Raw genomic sequence first — 12,233 nt, 5'->3', positions numbered from 1 at the left:
TTTACTCGTAAACTTATGATATGAATAACTTGGGGTTAAATGCACTATTGGTCACTGAACTTATATAGTTATCTCAAAATAGTCATTCAATTTCATTTTATTTTAATAAAATCACTTAATTTTGAGTTTTGTCTCGATTAGGTCACTCTGCCGATTTCAGTGATTAAAAAGCATCGAAATGATGACATACGTGACATGTCTACATGAGTCAACTCAAATCTTTGACCAAAACGACACATGACATCCACGTATGCGTCACATTGCTATCACATATCGGTTATTTTTATGAAAAAAAAATAAAATTTAGTTTTTTTTTCATAAAAATAACCGACACGCGGATATTATATGTCGTTTCGGTTAGAGATTTGAGTTGACTCATGCACACGTGTCACATATGTCATCATTCCAATGCTTTTTAATCACTAAAATGGTCAGAGTAACCTAATTGAGACCAAACTCAAAGTTGAGTGATTTTATTTAGACAAATAGAAATTGAGTGACTATTTTGAGACAACCATGTAAGTTTCAGTGACCAATGGTGCATTTAACCCGATTAACTTATTAAATGGTTAACTAAATTATATGCTGAATTAAATTATATGTTTAACTAACTTAGAATCTGTTTGTTTTAACTGTTATTTGTTGTTGTTGTTTGAAAAAATTGATTCTCTGCTTTTGTAATAGACTAATTTTCATAGGTAAAATGCAAATATGAGGTTACTAACTAAATACCTAAAACTTTCCATTTTGAAGTGAAAAGCCAAACAAGGAGCATGAAAATAAGCTATCAAACACGCACTTATTTTATTATCTATTACAACAGATTATTCATAAACTTTAGCTATAAAAAAATACTCCACTAGAAAAGAGTTGATCGCTCACTAAACAAGCAATTGGTAAAAATGTTAATGTAAAAGAAAGAGTTTGCCCCCACTACCTATAAATCCTGGATTCGTCACTGGGTACAGATACTTCACAGGATCCATCCGGAAAATAATGATCACTTTGTAGGATTGAAAATAGTGTCGCAGTTTCTTCGTTAACCATACTACCGCTACGCACGTCTTTTCGATCATGTTATACTTAAGCTCGTATTCCAGGAACTTCTTACTCAGATAATACACCGCGTGCTCCACACCGGTGTCCCCTTCTTAGGCTAGCATTGCCCCAATAGATCGCTCTTCAATTGCTACATAGAGGAGAAGCGGGTTTCCAAGTTTAGGCGGTCTCGGAACCGGTGGATTAGACAAATAGTTCTGGATACTCTCTAATGCTTGCTGGAACTTATCATTCCAAACCGTGGGTTGATCTTTTCGTAGCAACTTAAAGATCGGCTCGCAGATCGCAGTGAGTCGTGCTATGAACCGACTGATATACTGAACCTGCCCCAGAAATCCTCTCACTTCTTTCTCATTCTTTGGTGCCGGCATTTCTCGTATGGCCTACTTTGTCGGGATCTACTTCAATTCCCTTATTACTGATCACATAGCCTAAGATTTTCCCCGATGAAACGCCAAAGAAGCATTTCTTCGGGTTTAACCTTAGCTTGAATTCTGCGATTCGGGCCAAAAACTTCTCAAGTGCCGCGAAATGCCCCTCTCTCATCTCTGACTTGACCATCATGTCATCCACATAAACCTCTACCTCTTTGTGTATCATATCATGGAACAGTTCCGTAGCCATTCGCTGGTAAGTTGCCCCGGCATTTTTCAAACCAAACGGCATCACCCTATAGCAGTATGTTCCCCCACTCAGTTGTGAACGAGGTTTTTGCTTTGTGTTTCTCGACCATCTGAACTTGCATGTAACCCATGAAACCATCCACATTCGTGTGTAAGACGCTCGATGCTGCACTGTCGATTAACACGTCGATATGAGGCAACGCGAATTCATCTTTGGGGCACGCCTTGTTAAGATCTCTATAATCGACGCACATTCTTACTTTGACGTCCTTCTTTGCGATGGGCACTACATTTGCGACCCAAGGGGGATAGTCGATTACTTCGATGAACCCTGCTTCTAACTTCTTCTTCACTTATTCTCTGATCTTATCTGCCCATTCTGGTCTCATGCGTCGGAGTTTCTGTTTCACGGGCTTAGCATCGGGGTATGTTGGAATACGGTGAGTCACGATTGATTGATCAATTCCTGGCATGTCTTCTTATGTCCAAGCACACACTATTTCATATTTTTTAATTATTCTCTCAAATTCTTTCCTCTCTTCAATAGTTAATTCTTGAGCAATTTGTATAAGTTTAGGATTTTCATCCGTGCCAAGATTGAAAGTTGACATTTCTATTGTATTGATTTCAAATGTAGGCATGTTATATGAATGAGAATGCATGGAATGATCACGATCAACATCAAGCAAGTAAGCAAAATCAGAATTCATTTCATTGATAGTGTTGGTGAGTACATCATCGGATTCAAATAAAGCAGTAATACAATTTTCATCATCGGGGTTCTCGGGTTTCTCATAAGCCTTGGAGGTACTGGGCTCGTCCACCGCTCCCACAGTTGCCTTAATAGTGATCACCTGCTCCTCGGCATTAAGATCTAACATCATGATCTCCTCGATGAAACAGCTTGCTTCTCCTTTGCCCCAGTCGGTAACATCATTGAAGATCTCAAAACCTGGCAGAATCTTTCCTTCGGTGCTAGCAGCCATTTCCAGCTCATCATCAGACTCATCCCAGATGTTGATCGGAACTCTCAGATTGATACCCTCCTCGTCGGAGGAACTTCCCCAAATATCCACGACCATCAGATCCATTACGTGAGGGACGTTCGGATTTACGTAGGAAGGGTCCGACGATCCATACCGAGCCCAGCCTATCAGTTCTTCATAGTCCCTGAGGAACACTCCATTCATTCTTCTAACGATGAGTGGAATAGCACCCCTTCGGATACACATGAGTTGCTCCCGATCGCTCAAGGTGACCCGACATAAGGCATACTTGAACCTCCATCTCCTAGCATAATCCACGAATGCTTCCTCGGGAAATTGCTTGATCCTTTCTAAATCTTCCAATGACCCAGTCCACGGGATGTGCATCTCATATCTCTGCACGAAAGCCTCCATGAGGGACCCCCAGTCCCCTTTTGCCTTTGCCGAGAGCATTCGGTGCCACATCAAAGCTTCTCCTACGAGTGTCTTTGGAAAATGCTGAACCAACTCACTTCGATAGAGTCCTGCATCAAACATGTAGGCACGGAAATAGTTTATGTGGTCGATGGGGTTCTCACCTCCTTTGTACTTAGCCATGGTTAACACCGCCTCAGGTGTCTCCTCATCGGGTAACATCGGCACTTCCTCTGGGTATCCCCCTGCGGTGTACTTCTTGATGAATCTCTTAGTCATTTCAGCCCAATTCACTTTAACGTTCATCGGAAGAGACATATACCACACTAGTGACTCTCCCGCCAACGAGTTGCAAAACAAACTCATGATTTCGTCCTCTTTGAAGCCCAAAGGACCCATAGCGGATAGGTAAAAATGAAAGTGCTCCATGGGGTCCTTGCCTTCATTATACTTGCTGACCGTCGGAAACGGACGTTTGATAGGCCCAATTTGCATCGCGCTATGTTCCCCTGCCTGTGTTTTATCTCTTCGGTACTTCATCAAAAACAAGCTTGACATCAGTGACCAATCATGCTTAGTCGAGTCAGGTAGCGATTGAAACCACTTCAAAGGTTCGCCCACCAGCGAAAGATAGAACCATGGAGCGACCTTTTCCACTTTGTATGACTCCCCAAACATAGCACATACGTATCCATACAAATGAGCTTCGGGGTCTTCTACCCCACTAAACGATTTCAACACAGGCATGATCCTCCGAGATGATACTTTCTCGGTTTCCTCAGTTTTAGTTCTATCGTCCATCACTTCTTCTGTTGGCTCTTCCTCCAAAACAGACACGTATAAACCATTTCCCACATTTCTTTTCTCATTGGAGTCCAACAGCTCCTCCTTAAACTCGCAGAATGACTCCACCACAAAGCTCTCTTCCAACCCAGATCCAATTGCGCTCACCCTAAGGGGAGGGTTTACTGACGATGGGTCGACTATTTTCTTTTTATCAATCAGATCCTGGATCTCATGCTTTAGCCTCTCACAATTTTCAATGGTGTGCCCGTAGTTACTATGGAACTCGCAATACCCCATGGTTATCATCCGTGGTGTGGGTCCTGTCTTGTTCTTGGGAGTAAGGGCTTTCAGCAAATCCTTTTTCTGCAATCGTTCGAAAACTTTTGCATAGGTCAGATCAAATTGAGCGAACTGCCTTTTCCCGATAGCGTTAAGTTCAAGCACTTTCACTGCGGTAGGTTCTATATTAGTACTTGGCCCTCTGGCACTATACCCCGACTTCGTCCAGTTAGTACAAGCTCTTTTCGGCTCTCTATCCCCCTCAACTGTCAAAAGGTAGCCATACATCTGATTAAAATTGGTGAAAGGCATGCACCGCAACTCATTCTTAACATATGGCAAAGTGTTGCTGATTACCACCCGGATCTGATCCTGCTCCGACGGCTTTTGTTTCATAACTGCTGCCTTAGCTCTCCACCTACTCACAAAGTCGGACAAAGACTCCCCAGCCTGCTGCTTGGTGCTCTCTAGCTCCCTCAAAGTAACCTCAAACGTAGTGTTGAAGCTATATTGGGTGATGAATACTTTCACTAGTTCTTTCCAATCTCTCTTCGTTCCTAGTGGCAATGCATGAAACCACATGAGGGCAACTCCTTCCAGATAGGCGCTGAACAACCCTAGGATTTGTTCCTCCGTCAGAATTATATGTTTCATTGCTGCCACATATTGGTTCACATGGGCGGTAGGATCCTCAGTTCCATCGAACTTCTTCATGTTCGGGAGCTGGAATTTCAAAGGCAAAGCAGTTGCCGATAAGCAGTTCTTCAAGTTATAAAAATCCTGACTCCCAGAGCCTACCCCGCATAGATCATGCACTTCCTGAGTGATGTGCTGCTTCCATTCCTCTTCCCTTTGTTTTCTCTTTCCCAAACTGCTTGTTACGCAATCCTGATAGTTATTTCCAAAACGGGGACCCGTGCTCACAATGCTCTTAGCTGGTTTACTGCCACTCTTGTTACTCTTAATTGTAAGCTCGTCCAGCTGGACTAAAATTGCGGTTAACTGATCGTTGAGGTTGTTTACCACTCTTTCTAACCCTGATATTCTCTCATCTGGCGTAGACATACTGACCGAAGACTGAGCTGATTCGGACAACGATGATTCGGACGTTACAACTGCTGATTCGGAACTGACGATCCATAACTGATCAAACTTCCTGACTAGCCGATTACTCTCGCGGAACCACAACCGCTTAATGATGAAGTCTGCGTGAACGGCGTCCATTAGTATGTATGCATGATTCGTGGTGTGTGCGTTTATTTATTTACGGATATATAAGATAAGAAGAACAAACGTCAGTCTAATTACACGTATCACATCATCTCTCTTCCACCCTTATTCCTCCACACACTCGATGGTCCAAGTCTCTTTCTTAGGATTTTGGTTTGGGGCTCACATTGCGGTCCAGGGGACGCGTGATGCCGTCGATTATTGCGGAAAAGTAAATCATCCATCAGACAATACAGTTCGTTTTAACGTATCAGCGTTCAGTGACTAAGATATTGACCAAATGGATTGCCCTTTTGAATAACTCGTCTTTTGTCATTTTGCGAAACGCATTAGTTTGGGTTTTGACTCCCTTTTGAGCGTATCTCGGATTTAGACGTGGTACGAGTTATTCTTCTGGTTCAATCGTTCGTTATTGACAATGACTCGTTCCCTTTTATTTGCGTGGGTTCGAGTCTCGATTTTTGGATTACGACGGGATCTTTTGGATCTATCGAGAGACGTAACCACGTGTTTATTTAGTGATGAAAGCACTTTTAAGGAACAGACTCATCGCGTAACGTGTTTGTTTTTAGCGTTAAGAATCCGTTTGCTCGTTTTTGCTACGTGAAAAGACGGTGAGTCTTATTTGAGCGCACGATAATCTTTCGGCTAATAACAACTCTTTATTTCTTCCAATTTACGGGATATATCATCCTAGCGTGGTTATAGAAAATCAACGTTTCGTTTAATCGCATGCTTATTCGAAGCAGGGATATTACCGTTCTTTTTCATTTAGACGCGAGTTAAGCAAACACGCAGATCAGGCCATATTTCTTGTAGTTTTGGTAACGGTCGAAATGATCGAGCCATTAGTCAAACCCACAGTCTCGTCCATATGGTGCAATCATGCGATTTAGCTCAATTCGGCTTCGTGATTTTAAACGGTGTATATACCAGTTCGAGGCACGTATTCAACGGCATTGGTTCATTTTCTTTAACTACTCTCGGGATTGACATATATCGTAGATACGGAACGATTTTGGTCGTTTTTATTTTTCTTTTCTTTTATTTTCTTAGTCACTTTTGCGGATACATCCATTTCTCTTAAGAACAACACAAGGCATAACGTAAGAGCTCGTCTTTTATTCGGAAGGGACGGGCCACGTTTGCGAAACTCTTTACGTTACAACGGGGTCATTCGAAACAGAAATGTTCTTTGTTTTTGTTTTGTCATAATTTCGTTTTATCCCAACCTATTTAAAGAATGTGAATAACGACTATCGTTAATATAGTCTTTTGAATCGAGATATAACTATCCTTAATACCAAACCGATTCACACTAATACGTGCTTACGTCATAACATATATCCTGAACATGTGCCTTCTTCGGGACATGGAAAGGGACCAGGCGGGCCGCACAAGTTCATTCATACGAGATGACTAAGTCGTCTTTAGTTCGAATCGTTTCGATGCTTTGGGGTAGTTTGTATATCGGTTTAAGAGTATATATTAACGTCTCGTTTCATTTTCTTTATGTATTTTAGGATTAGACACGTATCATGGCAATTTGAAAACACGAATTTATTCATTCATCACATCAAAAATAGTAACGGGTAATCCTATGGCAACTTCTAAGGCTACTATATGCTGACACGGCTGATCGCGGGACCTCACAGGACCGCACAAATTCGCCCTTAACGAATGGATGGGGACCCTTTGGCGCCTTACTGTAAGGGGGGACTTACACTAGCCTCTTTCGAGCGACGAATGGACTCTCGCTAGAGGTTTCGCGGAAATTACCCAAAAGGTTTGCAATAATGCTTATGAATGCATACGAAAAGAAATAATACGATCCGTCCCCGTTAAGGGCTTAATACACGCCTTCCGGAATCAAATTTCTCGCTTCCCCAGCAGAGTCGCCACTTGTTAGACAAGGTGCCGAACGGCCTCGCCCGGGCGGACCTGGGGGTGGACACCTCATGGCGATGTAAGCGGTGATTGGCGCCGAAAGCAACCAATCGTGGAATCAAGCTGCTCGGCAGGACCGGAGCTCGGAGTATGGAAGAGTCGCCACCCACGAATGGGAAAATGAACACCGATCCCTTGCGGGAGACCGGTGAGGGTTCGGGAAACTTAGGTACGAGCCGAGAAGGCTAGCTCCTTTCCGGAGAAAGGCTACTAGGCACCCCGATATCGCCCGGTTATGAACCACCGGCCTCCTACTCAGCGTGTTAGGCGATAACGGATTAATCGCATATTTCTTTAAGTTTAAAATTCATTTGAAACCTTTTCTTTCTCGCTTTGAAAACCGTTTTGAGCATGTCATTAAAAGCCACTTTAGTAAAGAATCACCCATTTACATGAATTAAAAATACATAGGAGAGAGAGGGGGAGAAGGAAGAATTGATTTATTCACAAGGTGATTTATGCTTTATACACTAACTCTAAGCTAATCTCATTCCCCAAAAACGAGTTTATTTACATGGTTCGTACCTTAATCGCCGTTGGAATGATTTAGGTACGCTTTAAAACCCCGTTACTTTACATGACATCGACTCGAATCGCCGTTGGAACGACTCGAATGTTTGAAAATATGGAATAAAAACTTTAACTCCAAAAACGTGATTAGGCATACAAGTCCAATTATTTTTGTACAAATCCATTTGAGTAAGAAAACGATTCAAAACTCTATTATTTACAACAACACGATTTTAATTACAAGGTTCGCTTAATCCGTCGTTGGAACGAATTAAGGTTTCAACATGTGATATTTTGGAAATGGTTTAAAAATGACAAGAAAACGTTATTTACACTTTAGGAATATCTAGAAAAGCTTTAATTTAAACAAACAAATTAAACTCTCTTTTTGTGGTTTGTTTTCCCCTTTTTCACTCAATTGAACCTTACTTGAACATAATTACAACAATTAACAAATCAAGGTCCAATTTTACCCAATCAAACATATTTGAAATATAAACATATATATACAAAAATAAGATAGGAATATATATATACATAGTTTTATCTAAAAATAAGGACGTATTTATAGATGAAAATGAATAAGAAATACTATATGATATAATAAAGAAAATGAGAAAAAGAGTACTAAACAAAATACATTTTTATCCTAATTATAACTATGTCAAAATAACTAAAACTATACAAGTTTAAAAGAAAAGGAAAGTAATTTGGATCCCAAAATAGTTTATGAACATATAGGAAACATCCTATCCTCAATAATGGCTAAATCCATTTAAATAAACCAAAAACTATATAGGGAAAAGTACAAAAATAAACCTTGTGGTTACACTCATTTTTGAACAACACCAATGTGGTTTAAAAGTTTGCAAAGTGGTACCATGTACTTCATTCCGTTAGCAAACACATACCAAATTGACTAACGGTGTTAAAAGTCAAAGGAAAAGGAGTTAATTTGGTCCTTATATTTATTTATTTTTATAAATTAACCCCTTTATTGTCTAATTATCACAAACAAACCCCAAAATAAAAAATAAATATCAATTACACCATCTCCTTCATTTCTCTTTAATTTCTTTTTTTCTTCTTCTTCTTTCTCTCTCTTCCCTCTCTCCAATTTTTCAAATTACAAAAGATAAGCTTTAAAATCAAACTTTTCGTGCAACATATACTGTAAAAGGAAATTCAACAGCAATTGACATCCTTATAACTTACGTATCTAAAAACTGAATGAAACCATAGCCAAAAGGTACTGAATCCTGATTTACAGCCTTTGAAATGTCAAATGGGAGTTGAGAGTCAACAACCTGATCTTTCTGCTTCCAGGCAGTGAACCATCTTAGCTCCCTGTAATTCCCATCGTTAGCAAGCCATATTTTGGGGCGAATCATTATAATTTTCCTGTTAATGCACAAAACTTGACAATTATAACGCTCTGATCCTTTAATAACAGGCATCCAGAAGCTGCACAATATCCCATCTGTATAATCCCCAACCAGAATTTCCTTCAAGCACTCCCACATGCTGTGAAAATCAAAATCATCCCAAAATTAAGCAGAATTTCACAATTACCAATTCAATACTCAACTAACTTACGCGTGAGTGACAGTATCGAGCTCTAAGAAATGATCTTCACAGCCATAGCCAGTGATTTCAAGCTCAGGGCCAAGTCTGATAGCGGCACCTGCTTCTTTGGCCTTAGTAACGGAGTCCTTTGTGTTCTTTAAGTTAGAATCAAAGTCTATCGCCCACTGATTCAAGTTACAAGTAGCTACCTTCAACAGCCTCATCTTCTAATCCTTGAAAGTTGAAATCAAATTAAAACTGAGGTAATTTGGTTGCGGAACACCAATTTGAGAGCCGCAGTGGCTTCCTCAGTGAAGAATTGATGAAATTGTGTGGCTTTGTGTTCTTCGAAATTGGAATTGGTGGGATTCGATTTCGATGCTTGGGAAAAATTAACAAAGAGGAGAGAGATAAGGAAAAGAAAAATAAGAAATTAAAAAAAACGGAGAAGATGGTGTATTTGATTTTTATTTTTTATTTTGGGGTTTGTTTGTGATAATTAGATAATAAGAGGGTTAATTTATAAAAATAAATAAATATAAGGACCAAATTAACTCTTTTCCTTTTGACTTTTAACACCGTTAGTCAATTTGGTATGTGTTTGCTAACGGAATGAAGTACATGGTACCACTTTGTAAACTTTTAAACCACATGGGTGTTGTTCGAAAATGGGTGTAACCACAAGATTTATTTTTGTACTTTTCCCAACTATATATACATATACAAATAATTCCATAAAACCAAAACAATGAAAATTATAATTGAATATACAAAGTAAGTAAGTATATAGATAATTATTAGGTGAATGCCTCAAAAATAATTTTAACTAACATATTACATAATTATACATATATATATAAGAGATTAAATATAAAAAAAGTTGAAGAAATGGGTTTAAAAGAGTATTTTCGGATTCCAGCCGATTACCGACGGAAAAATCCGTCGCTAATCTGCTGTTAGTGACATAAAAGACAGAATTACAGATTTAGTCCAACAGTTTCCAGATTTGTTCAAACACTTTAAATTAGATCTATTCTATCGTTTTGGATCTCCGAACTACCCAAATAGGATCATAGTCTATAACGGAGAATCCTAAAACGATGTTTTATTTTAAAACGTTATTTCGAAATATTTTCAAAACTTATAATTACAACGTTTTTTAATCCCGAACTACCTTTGAATCGGATCACGGTTCGTGTTGGGATATTGAAACGAGGTTTTTTATTTCAAAACAAAAACGAATGTTTATTTAATACGAGACAAAAATAAATAAATACGGGAAATTAAATAAGACGTGATAAATAAATGACTAAATAAATAAAAACTATATTCTAAAAAATAAAGTAAGAAAATAAATTAAACGAATAAATAAATAAATAAAACGAGTCTAGTCCTCAGATAATACCTCAAGATCGGTATCTGACAGTCGAAGTCGTTTGATTCCACGAGTTATGATTTTCCGGCGTTTTTTGTGTTTTCGATAAAATATTCAACTTTGGAAAATTTGGATTTTTTTTGGGAAAAAAAATATTTTCTCCAAAAAATTACCTTTCTCTCTCTAAAAATGTCTAGAGTGAGAAAGCTCCAAAAATTTCCTCCCCTTCAAATGCATGGGGATCTGTGTCTTTTATAGGCACGGATCCCGGAATCTTTGGGCGACGCCCGGCTAAAGTTGGGCGTCGCCCAAAGTAGGTTGGGCGAACGCCCAACTTCAGTTGGGCGTCGCCCAACATGCGTTGGGCATTCGCCCACCGCAGTTGGGCGTTCGCCCAACGCCCGTTGGGCGTTCGCCCAACGCCCGTTGGGCGCTCGCCCAGAGGCTGCCGGGCGTGCGCGCCCAGCGGCCGTCGGGCGTGCGCGCCCAGCGGCCGTCGGGCGTGCGCCCCGCGCTGTCGGGCGCGCGCGCCCAGCGGACGTCAAGCGTGCGCCCCGCGCTGCCGGGCGCGCGTCCAACTGTCGTCGGACACGCGTCGGCTGCCGCTAGGCATTCGCACCACATCGCTGAGCACTTGCGAGCCGTCCACTTGACGACCGCGACTCCCATTAACTTCTTCCCTTTTTATTATATATTTTTGTTTTAAAACTTCCGGAACCAATCGCTTCAACCGTCTTGTTACAGGTTTTCGTCACAGGTCCTCCGACTCGGTGTCTACATCAGTATCATTTTTATTGATTATTTTTGTAGCATAGGCCAAACAGGGAGTTGTTCAATGGATCACCAACCCATAAGGAATTATGAACATCTGGTTCAACTTTTTGGACAAGATACAACTATGAGTCATCAATTCGAGACTGTTTTAGAACCTTTTTTTTTTAACGCAACTATTTGAGAACTTAAAAAACCCTTAGAATGTAATTTCTAGTGGTTCAATTTCAACAAATGTATTTTCTAGTGGTTTAGTTTAGCAAGTGCATTTTTCAATGGTTCAAAGCAAACATAATTGATGGAATCAATTTAATGGTTAATGGAAATAAGTTACGAACATGATGAAGAATATATATCAGCAACTAATAAAGAAAGGGTTAATGTGCAAAAATACCCCTAACATTTTGGGCCAGAAGCAATTTTACCCTTAACGTCTAAAATGGTGCAATTTTACCTCTAACGTTGGAAGCCAAGAGCAATTTTACCCCTAACGTTGATAAATTGGGTCAATTTCAGACACTATTATAAAACACGGATATTTTTATTCATTACTCTGAACCAATTGCATAACAATTCCTTCTAAAAAAATAATTTCATGTTTTTTATAATTTAATAATAGAATTTGAGATTAATATTTATAAATTCGGTGGATTTTTTGAATTTTTTTTGTCTAATCCGTACAAAAAG

Source organism: Euphorbia lathyris, chromosome 9 (genome assembly GCF_963576675.1).
Source record: "Euphorbia lathyris chromosome 9, ddEupLath1.1, whole genome shotgun sequence".
Classification (NCBI taxonomy): Eukaryota; Viridiplantae; Streptophyta; class Magnoliopsida; order Malpighiales; family Euphorbiaceae; genus Euphorbia; species Euphorbia lathyris.
The sequence above is the reverse complement of the archived record's forward strand: the minus strand, read 5'-3'. Positions refer to the sequence as shown.